This window comes from Mustelus asterias, unplaced genomic scaffold (genome assembly GCF_964213995.1).
Source record: "Mustelus asterias unplaced genomic scaffold, sMusAst1.hap1.1 HAP1_SCAFFOLD_2842, whole genome shotgun sequence".
Lineage (NCBI taxonomy): Eukaryota > Metazoa > Chordata > Chondrichthyes > Carcharhiniformes > Triakidae > Mustelus > Mustelus asterias.
The window spans coordinates 9,074-25,924 of NW_027592787.1; the positions used below are offsets into that span (position 1 = coordinate 9,074).

At 48.2% G+C, this 16,851-nt stretch overlaps 1 pseudogene across 1 annotated transcript in view; it reads right to left on the reverse strand.

Annotated features, from left to right (window-relative positions):
• Nucleotides 1-1,213: 1,213 nt before the first annotated feature.
• LOC144490072 (sprouty-related, EVH1 domain-containing protein 2-like) overlaps nucleotides 1,214-16,851 on the reverse strand; it is a 29,890-nt pseudogene continuing 14,252 nt past the window's right edge. The window contains exons 3-4 of the transcript XR_013497147.1: nucleotides 9,497-9,646; nucleotides 1,214-5,091 (exon numbers count right to left, since the gene is read on the reverse strand). The product of XR_013497147.1 is annotated as a sprouty-related, EVH1 domain-containing protein 2-like (transcript). The remainder of the gene's footprint in view (nucleotides 5,092-9,496; nucleotides 9,647-16,851) is intronic.

Here is a 16,851-nt window from a genome sequence, read left to right on the forward strand (position 1 = left end):
ACTGCGGCTCCCCACTGGTATGTCATCCCCCTCAACCGTATCCAAAGCGGAATACTTGTTGCTAAGGGGAACGACCACCGGGGATCCCTGCACGGACTGCTTCCTCCCAGCCCCTCTCACCGTCACCCATCTGTTTTCAATCCTCGGAGTAACTGTATTCCTAAAGCTTGTGTCTATGGCCATCTCTGCGTCCCTGATGATCCTAAGTTCATCCAACTCCAGCTCCAGTTCCCTAACACGGTTTTGGAGGAGCTGCAGATGGGTGCACTTCCCACAGGTGTAATCAGTAGGGACACTGTCGTCGTCCCTCACCTCAAACATAGTGCAAGAGGAACATAGCACTGCCTGCACACCCATCCCCTCTCGATACCTTGCCAGTACCAGGTAGAAAGTGCAAAAATGAATTCAACTCACCCCTGCTTGCCCTTTCAGCCTAAGCCCTGTGAGCCAAAGTCTTATAGCTCACACTCTGCTTCCCACACACTCCACTGCCCGCTCCCGACGCTGCCCGCTGTATACTGCAGCCTACCTTTTATACTTCACGCGCTTAAAAAACCCTTCCCAGACTCCTTTGCTGCCCACTTCTAGTTTTCACTTTAAACTGTATCGCTTCCTGCGTTTATCACATCAGGGAGATGCCCAGGACTACACAAATCTGACAAATCTCGTCCTTCTGCACTGTCGGGATGTGATATGATCCTGAACTGTCGGGATTCTGTGACTGTCCTGTCAGGATGTGACCCTGCCCTGCTGGGATTCTGTGACCTTGCCCTGCTGGGATTCTGTGACCCTGCCCTGCTGGGATTCTGTGACCCTGCCCTGTCGGGATTCTGTGACCCTGCCCTGTCGGGATTCTGTGACCCTGCCCTGCTGGGATTCTGTGACCCTGCCCTGCTGGGATTCTGTGACCCTGTCCTATCGGGATTCTGTGACCCTGCCCTGTCGGGATTCTGTGACCTGTCGGGATTCTGTGACCCTGCCCTGTCGGGATTCTGTGACCTGTCGGGATTCTGTGAAATGTACAAATTCATCACTCCTTTGGTTTAGGCAACAACACAGGATGAAGTACAACGTGTCGCCTGCAGGTCGTGACCACATAACAACCCACACCTTTTCACACCTGCGGCTGAACAAGTTCTCCCAACTCGCCACCCAAGACATTCTGAACGTCAAGATTCCTCTCGTTTATTGAGATCTGATCCACTATGGTACATCGATAAGATACGAGATGGAGCAGAATTATGATCTGGTCAGGTCACAATGCTGTTTTGATATGATGTATTTGTATTTACACAGTACATTTGAAAAGCAATGGCTACATCATGGTCATACACATTAGAAACAATAAAAAAAATAGAAGAACTAAAATGTACATCATACACTTGATATATCTTTACACAGGTAAAAATGCTTATTGTAAAAAAACTAATCAATACAACAGGGTTTTTTAGTATACAAGAAACAGTGCAGGCACTTTCTTTTCAATCATTAAGGTGTGCTTGGTTGAAGACTGTGCACCAACAGCTTTTGGTTAACTTTCTTACCACAGATACAAAAATAAATTTGATTTGTCTCCCCCCCTCACCCCTGTGTCAGACCACGATCTTTTTGTATTGGAGAGCTGTTTGGGAGAAATCCCAACTCTCGTCCACATCAGTGTGGGTGATAGATGAGATGTACAAGAGGAGCCCCCTTGAGCTCAGCTCCCTGTTCATCTTAGAGTTCTCACCTCAGTTTACAAATTTACAGTCTATGTGTGGGAAGAGTTGCCTATTAAAAATAATGTTAAAGTGGACAATGACGGGCGCCTCAGCGGAAACAGATTCCGAGGCTCCGTCGACCCACCTTGTACCACTGAGCTGCTGGATTACTGCAGGTCTCCAAAAGGATTAGTGTCGATTTAAGCCTGTACTGTGTGCTTTGTGTTCCAATGTAGTCAAGACCTCACAGTGATCTTAATGGAAGTAAAACCACAAACTGAAAATCTCCCGTGTGCATTCAATGCTGGGTTAATGTTCCACCTGCATTCGGAAACATATCCAGCTGTGAACTTGGGCCACTGTTAAAACGCGTTTCACATCACGGTGTTGGTGGATTAATGTGCAGTTAATTTCATACATTTCACTTGCACCCCACACACAGAAAATCCAACATCAGTTCTGCCAAAAAACATCAAAAATTAACAGTAGAACTTGTAGATTTTTTAAAAAATAAGTCGGTGTTGCATACGTATTGGAAGCTTCAATGATTAAAAACGCAGACAGCTCGAGTGGTGGAAAGCAACGAGCAATGCTCTTGCGGCACAGTGGGTTAGCACCGCTGCCTCACAGCGCCAGGGACCCGGGTTCAATTCCAGCCTCGGGTCACTGTCTATGTGGAGTTTGCACATTCTCCCCGTGTCTGCGTGGGTTTCCTCCGGGTGCTCCGGTTTCTTCCCACAGTCCAAAGATGTGCAGGTTAGTTGGATTGGCCTTGATAAACTGCCCCTTAGTGTCCAAAGATGTACAGGTTAGGTGGATTAGCCATGGTAAATGCGCAGAGTTGCGGGGATAGGGAGAGGCTGGGCAAGATGCTCTTTCCGAGAGTTGGTGCAGACTGGATGGGCTGAATGGCCTCTTTCTGCAGTGTGGGGATTCTATGTGTTCTATTAGCTGGGCAGGGCAGGAAACCCAATGCGCAGCTCACATGTTATTGGTCAGGAATATGTGACTGATCGGATTGTGTAAGGAAGGGGGAGATGGAGGACATGCACTGGCAGTAGATAGTAAGGAAGAGTTTGTCAGTTCCCACAGACCATTTCCCTAGCTGCCTTGAAACAGAAGATCAGATTGTACAATGCTGAGGTGTTAAAACTGCCGCTTCCCAAATAAATTAAAACAAGAATGGCTATTCTCTGTGCTGTTAGAAAAATATTCTTTCAAAGCCGAAGCTTTCTAATTGAGGGTTTTGTTCTTTCCCCTTAATGACCTGAGCTAATAAGATTCCAAAGGGAAATCCCTCCTCCCCACCCCACTATATAGCCAGTGTGACCCTTCAGAAGCTACACATCAGTAAGGCCTCAATGATCCTTATTCTCTAGGACACTTTGTGCTTTTTTTCGTTAAAAAACAAAAATAAAACTAACTTGGATCTGCCAAACTTGACTCGGCGAGTTCGCTCTACATTTCTGCAAAAAACAGTGGAAAGCCGGAATTCTGGCCTCATGCAAAGCTGACACAGCACGTGTGACCAGGCCTTACACCCCCCCCCCCCCCCCACCCCACCCCTCCCCTTCCAGGTCCACTCAATGACTTCCGTTACGGCAAAGGCAAAACAGTGTGTGAAAACCGCTCCCTGCGGCTCACCGCATCGCCAAAGCTGGAAAACCGGTAACAGGTCAGCACACCAGGTTTGTGACAGCGGGCAGCATGAACGTTGAGAGTTGTCGGAACGGACGAGCCCCGTTCTTCACTCACCCTGTCTAATGTAGTGAATTAACCCTGCGCCCTCTCACTGCACTGGCCAGGCCGCTGTGTAAGGAGGGAACAGGCAGTTAGCAGTTGGGTTCGATAGTGTAATCTGTAATGTTAGTGTATTGACAAGTTTAGAAAAAAAATGAGAACTCGCTTCGAGGATCCCAAATAAATAGAAAAGCATTTCTGTTTCTTCATCTTTTTAAAAATCCCCAATGATTTCACGTTGAAATCAGTTTTAAATGTACACTGTTGTAGTACTTAACCCCTCTCAAACAAAATGGGGTAATCGTGACACCTTTCCCGACTCGCTAACTGCTGAAGATTGAAGGGTTAGTCAGAACCAAGTTCATTATTTATAACTCAAACAGAGCGATGCCCATCATTACAGGTGAAGCAAGTTAAGAGTCAGAGTGTCTGCTCAGAAGATATTAGTTGCAATTAACCAACAGCATTACTGGCAATGCTGTGCTGTGGCATATACACTTTTAACAAAATAAAGGTAATATAGGATACCGGACTACAGGTTAAGTGTCTCAGGTGATTAAGCAGGAACCATTCATGCCCTCTCCTTACTTCGTGCTACATCCTGTCGGCCAGCTAGGACAATGCCACCTCGCAGTCAGAGAGATACCTCCCACCCCCTCGGACATGGCTTTCCAAACCACCACACAATATAACTCCATCTCAAACTTCTTACATTTTAAAAACATGATAAACATGGGACATTGTTTTTAATATATATATACGATATATATATTCATAGAAAAGTCTAGTTGTTACAGTTAGTTGCATGTAATGTTTGTAGAATGGGTACAGCCTCAGTGCTTTGGATTGTACAGGACTCCCAGCTTGCTAGATGAGTGATATTCCAGAGTGTGTTTGGTGATAGTAACTACTGCATCAAACTGTGGGCAGAATGCGTCAGCCCCAAGTGTGCTTCATTCACTGATGTTCTAAAAGGAAAGATGTGGTACAAGTCACCCGACTGCTTTGTGTTTGCCCCCGCAGCACCTGCACATCACCCCGCAGTTGTAGCATGCTCGTAGGGGCAGATAACAGCACATACAGGGTGCAATAAACGATAAGGCTATCAGAGCTAGCCAACGGAGGCAGAACTTATCATCGCTGGTATTGCACGAACAAGGGTCTGAGTAATCTCCTTCAGGGTCAGACATGCAGTGGTAGAGCATGCTGTCTGCGCACCACATACAACTGACTCGCCGGATACAGGTTCGGATGGGATCCGGAGCATCCTGGCACTGTCCCCGACCGTTCTCCTCGTGGTTGAACATGTCCCTGCAGTACACGCACCGCGACCGCTCGCCGTCATCTATCCTGCGCCGGAGTTCGATTTCACCGGCAAAGGCTGGGTTTTCACCACTCCGCCTTTCAAATCTTTACACAGCCCCACGTCCGCATTCTCCACGTAAGGGTAATTGTAGTCATGCTTTGAGGCATCGCTTTTGTCAAAGTGTACGTAGGAATCCAATTCGCCATGCTGGTTATATTTGGGACGCACTGCAGCATATCTGTAATCTTCGTATCTCTCTCTTAACCACGCTTTCTCCCGAGGATTAATACGAACAACCTCCTCTTCATCATCCCGAAAACTAACATGACGTGGCTTCTGTATGGACTAAAAAAACAGATATTAATGCTTTGATTCAAAGAGGATTCATTTCTCATAAAAAGCTTCAAAATTCAGGCGATAGGAACAAACATTTCAAATATCAATATTTTAATAAGTTACAACGAATAATCACTTTCAGCAAACATGTTCTAATTCCTTTGAAACTGCCCCAATTCACACGCTTAAACTGATCACAATGTGACGTTCTGGGTGGGGAGTTATCAGACTCTCAGGGTCACACGACAGGCAGAACCCGACACAACTCCGAAACAAAACTTGTCTTTCCCCAAGCTGATAGGGAGGGAAGGGGTAAGGAAGAGGGCCCAAGGGGAGAGGAGGGGGGGAGACCCCTCCCCCGAGGGGAGAGGAGGGGGGGAGAGACCCCTCCCCGAGGGGAGAGGAGGGGGGGAGACCCTTCCCCGAGGGGAGAGGGGGAGGGGGAGGGGAGGGGGGAGACCCCTCCCCTGAGGGGAGAGGGTGGGGGGGGGGAGGGGAGAGACCCCTCCCCAGAAGGGAGAGGGAGGGGAGGGGGAGACCCCTCCCCCGAGGGGAGGGGGAGGGGAGGGGGGAGACCCCTCCCCCGAGGGGAGAGGGAGGGGGAGAGACCCCTCCCCCGAGGGGAGAGGAGGGGGGAGAGACCCCTCCCCGAGGGGAGAGGAGGGGGGGAGAGACCCCTCCCCCGAGGGGAGAGGAGGGGGGGAGAGACCCCTCCCCCGAGGGGAGAGGAGGGGGGGAGAGACCCCTCCCCCGAGGGGAGAGGAGGGGGGGAGAGACCCCTCCCCCGAGGGGAGAGGAGGGGGGAGAGACCCCTCCCCCGAGGGGAGAGGAGGGGGGAGAGACCCCTCCCCCGAGGGGAGAGGAGGGGGGAGAGACCCCTCCCCCGAGGGGAGAGGAGGGGGGGAGACCCTTCCCCGAGGGGAGAGGGGGAGGGGATGGGGGAGACCCCTCCCCTGAGGGGAGAGGGTGGGGGGGGGGGGGGGGGGGAGGGGAGAGGGTGGGGGGGGGGAGGGGGGAGGGGAGAGACCCCTCCCCCGAGGGGAGAGGGAGGAGAGGGGGGGAGAGACCCCTCCCCCGAGGGGAGAGGGAGGAGAGGGGGGAGAGACCCCTCCCCCGAGGGGAGAGGGGGGGGGGGGGGAGAGAGAGACTCCTCCCCCGAGGGGAGAGGGGGGGGGGGGAGAGAGACTCCTCCCCCGAGGGGAGAGGGGGGGGGAGACCCCTCCTCCGAGGGAGAGAGGGGAACCCCCCTCCCCGAGGGGAGAGGGGGGTTGGGGAGACCCCTCCCTCGAAGGGAGGAGGGGGAGACCCCCCCCCCCCGAGGGAGGAGGAGGGGTGGAGCCCCCAACCTCCTCCCCCCCCCACCCCGAGGGAAGGAGGCATGAGGGGGTATGAGAGAGGATGCAAAGGGCTAGAATGTGGGCAGGGGGAGGTGAATAAGGTGTGGAGGAGGAATGGACACGGCCGAGGGGGGTTTGGTGAATGTGGCAGGGGTAGAACATGGGAGCCTGGTTCTGAAATCCCCCAGTTTGCAAATTTGTAGTGACTCGGATTCGAGCCATGTTCATTAACAGTGAACGTACAAGCGCTTCCTTTCACCTCACTTTGTAATCAATTCAAATGCATCATCACTGATACATTTCTAATGGAAATTTAATTGGGTAAAAGTTTTTCAAGGAAAAATTGTACAACTGATGAACTAAAGCATCTCACATCACCCACAACACACACTCAAATCATATCCGCTCCTTCCTGTTTGAGTTTCTTCTTGAAGTGGAGTGGGTTACATTGAAACAAAGTTAAATTTAGTATACCATATATATATATATATATATATATATAAAAAATATAGTGTCAAAAAATCTGCTTCTAATTCAAGTTTAGTTCACCTTTGAAGTCAAAATGTGGTTGTATTAAATTTCAGTTCAAGGCATACCTTGATGGGTCAATTATACAGAGATATGTAACCACATTCCAATCAGTAATGTCTGCTCGCCACTTCAGGTATCCGCTCTTGGGAATGCCACACACTATGATGCAGCATACCGCACAGTTCAAAATGCAAAACTAGGGAAGAAAATCCCAACCACGGGATCAATCCCTGGTGTCACTGAGCATCTCCGATACGACCATTGCCACAGTGGTTGGCACTGCTGCCTCACAGCACCAGGGGCCCGGGTTCAATTCCCGGCTTAGAACATAGAACATAGAAAGCCACAGCACAAACAGGCCCTTCGGCCCACAAGTTGCGCTGATCATATCCCTACCTCTAGGCCTATCTATAGCCCTCAATCCCATTAAATCCCATGTACTCATCCAGAAGTCTCTTAAAAGACCCCAACGAGTTTGCCTCCACCACCACCGACGTCAGCCGATTCCACTCACCCACCACCCTCTGAGTGAAAAACTTACCCCTGACATCTCCTCTGTACCTACCCCCCAGCACCTTAAACCTGTGTCCTCTCGTAGCAACCATTTCAGCCCTTGGAAATAGCCTCAGAGTCTACCCTATCCAGACCTCTCAACATCTTGGGTGACTGTCTGTGTGGAGTTTGCACATTCTCCCCGAGTCTGCAAGGTGAGATTTCTGTCCAAGAGCAGATGGAGTCTTGCCTGCAATCAACCAGAGCTCAATTGTGGCCCTGTTGGAGTGGGCAGGGATGTGTTTCCCGACATCTCTCAGGATGATGGGCACCAAGCATTTGCCAGCCTGAAAATTCCGGCCTGGGTAAACACACACGCCCTTCTTGAAATACTTCTTGAAACCTCTGCTGCAGTTTGTACAAAATAGAACAAGCTAATAGTAAGCACTTCACATAGATGGGACTAAATTTAGAGTTTGCAGAAAATTGAGATGTGTGTTTAAATATTCTCATTTCAACACTTTGGGTGGAAGGACAGTTCAGTATTTTACGATGTGGAGATGCCGGCGTTGGACTGGGGTGGGCACAGTAAGAAGTCTCACAATACCAGGTTAAAGTCCAACAGGTTTATTTGGTAGCACGAGCTTTCGGAGCACTGCTCCAGAGAGTGACTCACCTGAGGAAGGAGCAGCGCTCCGAAAGCTTGTGGTTCCAAATAAACCTGTTGGACTTTAAGCTGGTGTTGTGAGACCTCTTACTGTGTTTTACATTCAAGGAAAATAGTTCGAACTACTTCTCTCTCGAACCCAAATTCCACCTCCCATTATAATGACCTTGGAGTGAGAAAACTCCGAGAATCATGCAGCCATTCGGCGCACTGTGTCTGTGATGGCTCTTTCATTAGTCCCAACCCTGATTCCATTCCACAATCACTGCACTGGCTGTACCGCTCTGTGGGATGTCCAGAGACTGTGTGAGGCGCTATATAAATGCAAATTCTCCTTCCTCTCATCACACTCCAAATCTTTCCTTTTCCAATTATTTATCCAATGTCTTTTTGAGAGTTCCGATTGAATCTTTTTCTGTTGCCCCTTCAGGCAGCACCTTCCAGATCACAACAACCCACCGTCTAAAAATAAATTCTCACTTTCCCATTATCATGGACTTTGTGAAAATGAGTGGCTTCTATTTTGGAGACAGTGTTTCGAGCTGACTACACGTTTGTGTGCGCGGGATCAGAGAACTGATGGCATTATTGACACACAAACATCAAGTCCAAGGGTTGAAGGACGCCTGTTTGCCAGTTCAGCGTTCCGGACTACAGACTGCTTATCTGGGGAAAATATCTTCTGAATTATAAAGAAACGCCTTTTGTTTATAACTCACTGAGGAAGAATAAAGGCAAAACAAAATCAAAAGTTTTTTTATTCATGAGTGTCACAAGTAGGCTTACATTAACACTGCAATGAAGTTATTGCGAAAATCCCCTAGTCGTCACACTCCGGCACCTGTTCGGGTACACTGAGGGAGAATTTAGCACGGCCAATGCACCTAACCAGCACGTCTTTCAGACTGTGGGAGGAAACCAGAGCACCCGGAGGAAACCCACGCAGACATGGGGAGAACGTGCAGATTCCGCACAGACAGTGACCCAAGCCGGGAATAGAACCCGGGATCCTGGCGCTGTGAGGCAGCAGTGCTGACCACTCTGCCACCCCAGAGGACAGAAAGGGCATGGTAAGCAGGCATATAGCAGGAGTGGAGGGGGGTCTGCCTTATTTTAAATATTATCTTCTGGTCGACTATTCGCATTCTGTGTCTGGCTGACAGTCTTTTCAAGGTGCCTCAGACAATCTCAATCGGGCCCCAATCGGACCCGGGACATGCCGCTACTCCTCCAAACCGCTGGAAGAGTAAGACATCTTTTTTTTTGCAGCGCATTATGTTGGGATTTTCCCCTCACTCTCAATGGGAACGGGCATCAGAAAAATCTCCACAGCCACAGCCAACACCCGGCAGCTATTGGCGAGATAATAGCGACATGCAGCCCTCACCTGGTCTAGACGGTAGTGCTCAGGACTGTAGCGGTCGTGCACACGTCCCAAAGCGCAGAGAGGCTGGTGAGGGTCGCTGATTGGAGCATTGAGCACTCGGACCGCCTGCTCCTTCCTGTTGGACGAGTTTGAAGAACTATCCGTGGCAGCCTTTGGAAGAAAATGAGGAGAGAGCTCGTCAGCACAAAAGAACTAGTAAGGACGCAGCCCCGAGAGCAAACTTCCCATCTGCCCCACAACAAATACATCAAAATAAACCCAGCTGTGTTAGAGTGAGGTTGAAGATGCAATAGCTGACAGTTAACAACTGGCTGTTGTGTTGGATTGAGAGTCACATTCCCAAAATAACGTGTCACGGCCTAACTGAAGCTGGGAGTATATCAGTTGATTTAACTCTGCACTCTGAAACACAGCCTCCCGCTGCTCTCCTGACTGCCTGAACTCCCATTTCCACTAAGTGACCACCAGACCTGTTTGGGTTTTGGACAGAGTGTTTCAGAGCTCAAGCATTCGCACAGAAAACAGGGACAAAAACAAAACATCTCCCAGCCAATAATGACCAGAAATCAGAGTTTAAAGAATGATGGGGGACTGTCGTTCCAAACGGACTACGTACAGATTGGCTCCTTCGCTTCCTCAGGGTGGCCTCAGGAGTGAGTGACGGTCCCTTCTTTCAATGCGCAAATTGGGTCAACATCTTGCCGTCATTGCCACAAAATACCAGAACCGCGGTTGAGTCAAAAACTCCTCACTGTTTTCCAATGAAAGCATTTGGTAATAAATATTCCCAGAATCACAGGCCAGGCAGGATCAGGAGAGGGAAACCGAGTTAGTGATCCCGGTGAACTATCTGCCCGGTGAGTTTACAGCACTTTCCCCCCCTTTTTTAATTTCTGAATTCCAGCGTCTGCAGGATTTTGCTTTTGTACGAAATCTTTCCTTCCCACAACAAAGTGGTGCTGCCCCCACCCCCCCAACCGCTGCTTCCACCCCCCCCCCCCCCCCCCCACACACACACACACACACACACACTTCCATCAACGTTTCAGACACATGTTGTCTCTCTGGTTAGGGATTTTCTTTCTCCCTCAGTTTTGATATCAGGGCAGTGACATCCTGCTCACTGCGATCTGCTTTAATACAACCTCACCCCCCCCCCCACCCACCCCCAAACCCTCCCGACCCACTCCACCCTCCAGAGGGAGTGGGTCAATCGATGACAGGTCGGTAAATCACTGATAATAGTGTTGTACACATGAGGTTTTGCTGTATAAAGCAGAGCAGCTGTTACCGTGGGTAACAAAGAGAGAGAGGGAGTTGCAATAACTGGGAAACCAGCAATGCAAATTTTTTTTTTTTCAAAACAGGATGTGAATGCATTCCAGTAATACATAATTACAGCTGCCTGGGTAACCATAGCGACCGGCTTTGAAGTGGAATGCTAAATTTGGGCCTACACATTGTGCTGAGAGTGAGAATGAGACAGCCTGTGCAGCTCAGGAAGCCGTGCTGTAGGAAGTCACAACACGAGATAAACACGTTCCCTCTTGCACATGGGGCCAGCGTGGAGTAACGGCGGCAATTTTACACTCAGCTGATTAGGATAGTCACGAATGATGGAGACCGCGTCCTTCCTGTTTGTGAATCAGGCATCCAGGTCATTTTCTATTCCACGTTCTGTTCTGGGTGAGCACAGTCTCTCGCTGGAGACACTTTGGTTCTCCATTTAGTACCTGCGATATGCCATGGTTTGAGGGTGCGCAGTTTCAAGGTTGCCTCTGAGCCTTGGGGAAAGTCACAGTCAGGGAGTTGACTCTGTCACTGGCTGCCTGAAGGTGACTGCTCGTTTTGCCAAGTTGGGGCTGCCTGCAAGTTTTTGCAACACTGCGCGTTGCTTGTGTGGCCACTGAGGGGCATCAATGCGAGTACTGATCTCCGTGGCAATCAGTTATTGAGGAACCACGTGCTAACTCTGTCACCCAAATGGACACATTGGTGTTACGCATTTGTCATTTTGCGACATATCTTAAGATGTCTGATTCATCACAGAACAATGCATAATGATCCTAGTTCTAAATCCAAACAGGTTTATTTACAGAACTGTAAAACATCTCAGAACTTACAGGATATTGTATATACATGTGGTTTGAGCCCAAACTCTGATCTTTCTAGAACACCATGCCAGTACTTAATTCACTAGCTCCACCCACAAACTTGAGCAATCAAGCAGTTACTAGGATAGTTAAAGTAAAGTTACAAGACTAACATAATCAATCACACATCAATCAAACCATTGAACACTGCCACCAATTCAGCATTGCTCACTACAGGTGTAATGTTGTGAGGCGAGACATGATCCTGGAGTCTCAGCATTCTTACCTTGCATTAAGTTGATCTTTCTCTACACCCTAGCTATGACTGTAACACTGCATTCTGCACTCTCTTGTTTCCTTCTCTATGAACGGTATGTTTTGTCTGTATAGCGTGCAGGAAACAATACTTTTCACTATGTTGATACATGTGACAATAATAAATCAAATCAAAAAGCATCAGTCCTTTAATTCAGACTGTGTCTGAAGCCAATGCTTATACAAAGGTTACACTTGTCTTGCACTGTGATCAACTGGGATCCATTTACTCTAGAGGGATCTGTGACTCAACGAGAGGACAGATTATCTGGAGGATAGTGATAGAAGCTTCCAGAGTGTGAGGATTATCCACGGTGTGGGGGTAGCTCCACCAGCTATTGAACATTGCTTGGGACCCAGTTGGTAAATACAACGCGCCCATCAGTGCTGATGGCAGGGGCATCCCGATTTTCTGATCTCATTGGCTGTTGAAGTTGATGATGGATCTCTGACGCGCTCTCGTGCTCTTTCCCAGTTTGGGGGGGGTGGGAGTGGAGATGGACCAATGAGGTCGGATATTCCACCAGAACACAGGCTCCAGGATGTCAGTCGCAGAGTCAGGGACAGAGTGACGGGGGTGAACGAAACGCAGACCTTCAATAAACTCAACCCGAATCGTCTGCCTGAGAACAGAAACTCTTACAATAACCCTTGCAATGTGTCAGCTTTCTGATTGGCTGTGTCAAAGCAGATCCTGGGTGGATCTTGTTGAGTGGGGGCTGCATTCCTTCTGGGGGAGGGGGGGGGGGGGAGAAGAGGCGGCGGGGGGAGGGGGTTGATGAGCTCCTTTGAGATTCTCTTTACTGTGATGCAGTATCCCTTTAAGGAACCGCATTTCAATTTGCTGATTTGGTTTTATCTGGTTAACCGCAGCGCTGCCTGGGATTGATCACAGGTACAGACTGAGCGCAGAATTGCTCCCAAATTGAAATCCAGCCGGGAGATCGATACATCTGCAATCCATCACAGGATAGTTTAGCTTTGTCAAATTGTTTTTAGTTTGGAGTCAGCACCCCATGGTGGACTGAGGGAATGATTTGATGCACTATGACCGGCAGTATAGAAAATGAGAAACTCATGGTTCACCTATCAGAGCAGAGGCTGCGGCAGCGATAATGTCACTGGATTCATGAATCAGAGGCCTAGGCTTCTGCCTTGTGGACAGGCGTTCAAATCCTGTCAGGATGGAATTTGAGTTCACTCAATAAACCTGGAATTATAAAGTTATTAAACTATCCTTGAATTTTATCAAAACCCATCTGGTTCACTAATGTCCCTTTAGGGACGGATATCTGCTGTCCTTACCCGGTCTGGCCTACAGTTGACTCCAGACCCACAGCAATGACTTTAACTGCCCTCCGAAATGGCCTAGCAAGCCACTCAGCTTGGGGGCAATTAGGGACGGGCAAGAAATACTGGCCCAGCCAGCGACGCCCACATCCCATGAAAGAATAAAAAACAGGAACCTGCAGGAGGTCGCAGACACGAAGGGCGGCACAGTGGCACAGTGGTTAGTACTGCTGTCTCACAGCGCCAGGGACCTGGGTTCGATTCCCAGCTTGGGTCACTGTCTGTGTGGAGTCTGCACATATGGCTCGTGTCTGCGTGGGTTTCCTCCGGGTGCTCCGGTTTCTTCCCACAGTCCAAAAGACGTGCTGGTTAGGTGCATTGGCCATGCTAAATTCTCCCTCAGTGTACCCGAACAGGCGCCGGTGCATGACAACTACAAAGAGAACTAAGAACAATACAGAACAGGAACAGGCCCTTCGGCCCACCAAATCTGCCAAATGCCTCTCTAATCCAATATTCTTGCCTCTACATGGTCCATATCCCTCTATTCTCTGTCCATTCATGTATCTATCCAGATGCCTCTTGAATGTTGTTATAGAATCTGCTCCCACCACCTCCTCCGGCAGCGCGTTCCAGACATTCACCACCCTCTGTGTGAAAGACTTGCCCCTTACATCTCTTTTAAACTTTCCTCCTCTCTCTTTCAACCCATGCCCCTGAATAATTGAACCTTCGACCCTGGGAAAAAGACTCTGACTATCAACTCTATCCAAGCCTGTCATAATCTTGTAAACCTCTATCAGGATTCCCCCCCCCTCATCCTCCAACGCTCCAATGAAAACAATCCAAGTTTGTTCAACCTTTCTTCATAGTCCATTATCCTCCAAACCAGGCAACATCCTGGTAAATCTCTTTTGCACCCTTGCCAATGCATTAACATCCTTCTGGTAGTGTAGCGACCAGAATTGTACACAATACTATAAACGTGGCCTAACCAAAGTCTTATACAGCTGCAACATGATTTTCCAATTCCTATACTCAACACTCCGACCGATGAAGACCAGCATGCCTTACATCTTCTTGACCACCTTGTCCACCTGAGTTGCCACCTCAGGGAACTGTGGATCTGCACACTTAGATCCCTCCGTTTGCTAATATTTCTAAGGGCTCTGCCATTTACTGTATACTTTCCTTCTGCACATTTGTCCGGGTTAAATTCCATCTGCCATCTTTCGGCCCAGGTCTCCAGCTGATTTATATCCTGTTGTATCCTCTGACAATCCTCCTCAATTTCCGCTACTCCCCCAATTTTTGTATCATCTGCAAATTTACTAATCAGACCACCTATATTTTCCTCCAAATCATTTATAAATATTACAAACAATAGGGGCCCCAGCACTGACCCCTGTGGAACACGGCTTGTCACAGACCTCCAGTTAGAAAAGTACCCTTCCACTCTCTGTTTCTATGCCCAAGCGTATCCATCTTACCAGCTCACCTCAGATCCCATACGACTTCACCTTCTATATCTGCCTGCCATGAGGAACCTTACCGAAGGATTTGCTAAAGTCCATATATACAACATCCACTGCCCTGCCCAATTTTTCTTGTCATTTCCTCAAAGAACTCAATCAAGTTTGTGAGACACGATCTCCCCTTCACAAAACCATGCTGCCTATTGTTAATAAGCCTATTCTCTTCCTGATGGGAATACATCCAGTCCCTAAGAATCTTATCCAATAATTTCCCGCCACTGAAGTAAGGCTCACAGGCCTGTAATTTCCCAGATTGTCTCTACTGCCCTTCTTAAACAGAGGAACAATATTAGCTACTCTCCGATCCTCTAGTACCTCGCCCATGGTTAAGAGGATACAAAGATTTTGGCCAAGCTTCAGCAATTTCTTCCCTTGCCTCTCTCAGTATTCTGGGATAAACCCCATCAGGCCCTGGGGACTTGTCCACCTGAATGTTTTTCAAAACCTCCAATACTCCTCCCTTTTTATCTCAACATGTCCTAGAATGTCAACACCCTCCTTTCTACACTCACCATCCACTACATCCTTCTCCTTTGTGAATACTGATGCAAAATGCTCATTAAGGACCTCACCTACCTCATCTGGCTAGGGGATTTTCACAGTAACTTCACTGCAGTGCTAATGTAAGCCTACTTCTGACACTAATAAATAAACTTAAAAACTTAAATGGCCTTCTTCTGCACTGTAACTATTCTGTGATACTGTGAAGGAAATAACTTGTGCTTTGCACAATTTAATGGCAATCTTTGAATTGTAGATTCCAGCATGGCCCCTAACACCGGGTAGCAGTAATCAGTAACAAATTGGCTTATTGCTTCTCCCTTACTCCCTCTGCCCCCTAACTCAGTCACTGCTTCACTCATTCCCCTCCTTCTAAAACCATCAACCCAAATATTCCCTTCCCTGCATTCAAAAATCTCAAAACATCTCTTTCACCTGACACTGACCCCCCTCTAATTCTCCCTCTCTCTTACTGAATCCTCACGTTTACCCGTTGATAGAATGTGAGCATCTCTCCACTCCTCAGAAGGTGCCCTGTGAAAATACAAAGCACGGATGATATACGGAACCAAGCTGCAGCGAATGCACTAGATTATTTCCATTTCCAAGTGTGTACAATGACTAACAGAATAACTCAAACAAATGCTACCTGCTATTGATTGTTAGTCAACAGTTTCGAGAGCGGCCCTCTCCACTCAGAAACCTTTCTGCATTCAATAAATGATGCACAATTTATTTGCGAGACAACAGTGATGTGAATGATCTAACAGCGATTTACATCTCAGACAGTGACTTGCACCACTTCACATTTCAATCAGTACCTTGAGCAATGAAAACACAAAACTTACTGCCAGAATCCCAAATTGTTACTGATTGTCATGGGACACGGGCATCGCTGGCTGGCCAGCATTTACTGCCCATTGTTAGGCCATTTCAAAGGGCAGTTGAGAGGCAACCACATTGCTGTGGCTCTGGAGTCACATGTAGGCCAGACCGGGTAAAGACGGCAGATTTCCTTCCCTAAAGGACATTAGTGAACCAGATGGGTTTTTCCGCCAATTGACAATGGTTTCATGGTCATCAGTAGATTCTTAATTCCAGATTTCTTTGTATTGAATTCAAATTCCACCATCTACCATTTTTTTTCTTCTGGAGCATAGAAGGCTGAGGGGTGATCTTATAGAGGTCTATAAAATAATGAAGGGCATAGATCAGTTATATTATCAATATCTTTTCCCAAAGGTAGGGGAGTCTAAAACTAGAGGGCATAGGTTTAAGGTGAGATAGGAGAGATACAAAAGGGTCCAGAGGGGCAATTTTTTCACACAGAGGGTGGTGAGTGTCTGGAACAAGCTGCCAGAGGTAGTAGTAGAGGCAGGTATAATTTTGGCTTTTAAAAAGCATTGAGACAGTTACATGGGCACGATGGGTATAGAGGGATATGGGCCAAATGCGGGCAATTGGCACTAACTTTGGGTTTAAAAAAAAAGGGCGGCATGGACAAGTTGGGCCGAAGGGCCCGTTTCCATGCTGTAAACCTCTATGACTCTATGCCATGGTAGGATTCGAACCCGGCTCCCCAGAACATTAGCTGAATTTCTGGATTAATAGTCTGGTGATA